At 47.4% G+C, this 4,367-nt stretch overlaps 1 pseudogene; it reads right to left on the bottom strand.

Annotated features, from left to right (window-relative positions):
* Nucleotides 1-2,641: 2,641 nt before the first annotated feature.
* LOC131761941 (nucleophosmin pseudogene) lies at nt 2,642-3,641 on the bottom strand (annotated as a pseudogene).
* Between the last annotated feature and the right edge of the window lie 726 nt (nt 3,642-4,367).

Genomic DNA, 4,367 nt, shown 5'->3' on the forward strand with positions numbered 1-4,367 from the left:
TGTTGGCCCCGAGAGACAACTGAGATGGGAACTCTGAGGAAAGAAGAGAATATCATCTTTGTGGGCAGGGAGGGGCTAGAGTATAACGTCTAGGGTCTTTATCCAATAGCCACAGACCATCTGTTTGGTGTCGTAGCAAGGTCTGGGAAAAAAAAAACCCAATCACGCAATTCAGGGGCCATGGACTTGGATTATTAAAAGAGTTCAGAAAAACTGAAGAAGAACGGAGTCCTCAACGCTGGTTCATCAGTCACTCCCCAGCCCCACCCCCCATCCAGGTGTCTTGGCCAAGCTTTTCCTCTGTGTTAGGGCTGAACAGCAATGTTGAGCCTCTGAAATCTTCTAATCAGATGCTGGAGCCCCAGTGCTGTCCTCATGGAGCAGAACCTCACCTTCTGGAGGAAATCCTATCTGAGATTTTGTCCCCTTCCTCAGGAGAGGTCAATCTACTAACTGAAGAACATCAATTGTGGATCCCACACAGGAAACCTTTCTGTAAGGTTTTCAAGAAAATAATATTTTTATCCACTTTATAAATGAATAAAAGTAAATTAGAACTCTGTTAATGCAAAGTAGAAAGATTTATTCATGAATTATGATCTGCCTAGAGAGGAGGAGAAGAATTGAGGCCAAGGCCCTCATTCCTTTCTTGTTTTGCAGCATCAATGCAGGGAAGAAGAGGAGCAAAGAGGGTAGGTAAGGTTCTGCCTATTCAGTCCAGAGCTCTCAAGGGTTTACCTTAATCTCTCCTTTCCATAAGACCCAGGTCCACATCCATAGTCTCTAAGGATGTCAGCTGCTAGAGCTCATCCCTCTTAGAAAACAAAGCTCTCAGCAGAGAGAGTCATAGGAAGGAGTCAGAACCAAGAACACTTCTCCAGTTCCCTGCTAGGTCCATCCACAGGAATGGAAGAATGGTGGAGCGGGCCTGTGGGTCTTGCCCACTAGGTGGCAGTGTGAGACACAGTGGAAAGGATATCTGGAGGCGGACCTTTTGGGCCCTGTTTTGGGGCAAATTGTTTAATTTTCCTAAGGCTCAGATTCCTCCTTGAGATTCACTTAACCTTCATCCCTCACAGTGTGGTTATGAGGATCAGATGGGATAAAGTATAAAATGTTATTCCATCTTTGAGCCTGTCTGTTGTTGTCACTGACTGTTTGACCTTGTGTACTAATGCTTGGGGCTCTTGGAATCTAGTCTCCCAAGAGCCTCCCCCAGAGGACAGTTTTGCTCAGCCTCCTATAAGATCCTTTGCTCCTACCTTCACCACATGTGACCAAGTCCCCTGCTTTCCCAGCTTGGAGAGTTTCCCAGAAAGGAGCGCACGTGACATGGGACCTGTTTGCTCTTTCGAAAAGCAGGTATTGATGAAGATCTTCTCCTTCTTTCCTTCCCCCTCTTCCTAGCACGGCCTCTGTGACTGCAGGGACCCCGTGCAGCCGAGGTTGACATGAGATGGTAATCCTATAGGGAAGGGAATTTGAAAGAAGCACCCTCCTTGAAGAAAAAAAGAAGCATCTTGAAGTCAGTGACGTAGGGAACGTGACTCCTGCCAGACTTGCTGGGCCCTCCTATCCTCATTCTGCTCCCAGCTGCAGCTTGTACATCCTGTCTTTTGCAGCCATCTGGGCAAGCTTCTTGATGAGGACAGTTTGCAGCAAGATCCCTGCTAGGAGGATCATAATAGAGTGACTGTAGTAGAAGCTGATCTTCTGATGTCTGGGGATGTTGAGGAAGCTGCTGCTTCCTCTGTGTCCCTTTGCTTCCACAGCTCCTCTGCCTGAGCCCTCCCCTCCCTCAGAGGCCTGTCTCTGCGGGACTTGGCAAGCAGGTACACTGAGGAGGTAGCTTCTCTTCCTCAGCCCTGATCTGCAGGAGCTCCAGGAGATACAAGCCACAAAAAGAGTGCATTTCCAAATTATGGAGCAGAGAGAAAAGGAGAAGGGACCCTTCCTATACAACTGAGGCAGACTACCAATGAAATCTTCTAGAACTTTGTTTTTTACTTTATTAAAATACTGAGTTTATTTCACATGTATATTTTTGTCTCCCCACCATTTCCATTTGTCTGATCACCACTACTGCTATGTCCTATCATAACATTCTAGACATACTTAAAACCAAGCAAAGGGTGGAGTTCCATCTTTAAAAACTAAACATGCATTTTGGACAACACATTGTTGTTGTTCCAGGCAATGGAACCTGGACAATATTTATCAGACACGGTAGGGAAAGTTCTCACCCTTCACTATAAAAAGGGCAGCCAGATATCAACTATTTTCTTTCTTTCTATCTATCTATCTATCTATCTATTTTTGGCTGTGTTGGGTCTGTTGCTGTGTGCGGGCTTTCTCTAGTTGTTGTGAGCATGGGCTACTCTTCATTGCGGAGCGTGGGTTTCTCATTGTGGTGGCTTCTCTTGTTGCAGAGCATGGGCTCTAGGCGCATGGGCTTCAGTAGTTGTGGCACGCAGCCTCAGTAGTTGTGGCTCACGGGCTCTAGAGCACAAGCTCAATAGTTGTGGTGCATGGACTTAGTTGCTCTGCTGCATGTGGGATCTTCCTGGACCAGGGCTTGATCCCGTGTCCCCTGCATTGCAGGCGGACTCTTAACCACTGTACCACCAGGGAAGTCCCTAAACTATTTTCTTAAAGAGACTTCCTCCACTGCCAGAGATCTTGAATAGCCATCCAGACACAATTCTTCACATAATTGATGAACTTGGCTTCCACTTTGGGAAGGGGACCACCTTTTTCTATACTTGCTTGCATTTTTGCTTTAATGTCTTCTACAGACCTAGGTCCCTTCTGTGTTTCAGCAGTCTTTTCCTGTTTTTTGAAGGATTCTTGACCTTTTGATCTTGGTGTTGATGGTTTTGAGTCTTTTCCATTCTGGTTTGATTTTTGTGCATTTTTGGCTGGAGTATCTTGTACAGATTTCTTTACTGGAGCTTTTTCTTCAGCTTCCTCATCATCAAAGTCATCATCATCGTCATCTGCATCATCATCGGCATCTTCATCAGCAGCAAGTTTTACTTTTTTCCGTGGAAACTTGCTACCACTTCCAGGGGCAGAACACTTTCCAGATATACTTAGGAGTGTCACATCCTCCTCCTCTTCATCTTCTGACTCTGCATCTTCCTCCACAGCTACTAAGTGCTGTCCACTAATAATGCACAGGCCCTGAACCACACTTCAACCGTCAGACCACAGGTGGTGTTATTTCAAAACCCCCAAGGGAAACCATTGGCTGTACAGACATCTTTGAAGTTGCCAGTGTTACTTAAATTGGACTGCCTTCACAATTCATTGCCTCTGCTCCAACCATGTGCAATTCATCCTTTGCGCCAGCCCCTAAACTGAGCGTTCTTAAAGATAACTGGTGCTCATTTTCATCATTATCCACCTTAAAGTGATAATCTTTGTCGGCCTTTAGTTCACAACCGAAAAGATAGTTCTGGGGCCTCAGGGGGCTCACGTCCATGTCCATTGAATCTTCCATGGGTTGGTGGCGTGCACTTAGGTGGGAGAGAAAGCGGACGGAGATAAATGACTACTGTTCCGGAGAACAGCCGCGAAGGATGGAATCACATCAGGGCTGGGACTACTTTAGTCTCTTGCAGACACACAGGACACCGCAGGCTCCCAAGCCTTGGAGAGCATCATAGACAAACCAGAGCAGCTGCAGTCCTCGTCAGTTCCCAAACCCCAAAACTTGAGGGGACTCTTTGCAGAAGAAGTGGAGCCAGCTCTTCCAGGGTGTCCCCTCTCTGCATAGTGAGTCCCTGGGGCTACTGTCCTGGTCTTGGGTGGCTGACCCCCACTAGTGTCTCCCTTTGCCTTATTCAGTGGATTCCCTAATGGGCCCAGTCCATATTCAGGCTAAAATGTCCCCATTGCAGCCCCAGCCCCATCCCCCTCTGATCTTGAACCCTGCCCCAATCCCAGTCCCTAACTCAGGCCCACCTTCAATCGCTCTCCCATTCTGTCACCCCAGATAGGGCCTGTGGAGTGTCCTTCTCTGAACCCTAGGATGAAGTACAGTCTCTCATCCCAAAAGAAATTCAACCCCGAGACTGGCACTTATTCCAGAAGCAGCTGGAACTCTTTCCGGTCCAAAGAGCTCAGGAAACCTTTCATCCTCTAGCTCCCAACGTTCCTCAGTGCAACATGGCCTCTCTGTCCCAAGTACCAGGCTCCATCCTTGCTAGAGAATTTCCTATTATCAATGAGATCTGGCGGCAGCTGGAGCACCACCTTTGAAAGAGCTTCATCCAACTCTGGGCCTACCTGGCACAGATACAGCCTCAGGGCAAACTAGCAGGGAATTCTTGGCCAAAGGGCAAACATGAACCTTCACAGCCCTC

This window comes from Kogia breviceps, chromosome 8 (assembly GCF_026419965.1).
Source record: "Kogia breviceps isolate mKogBre1 chromosome 8, mKogBre1 haplotype 1, whole genome shotgun sequence".
Lineage (NCBI taxonomy): Eukaryota > Metazoa > Chordata > Mammalia > Artiodactyla > Physeteridae > Kogia > Kogia breviceps.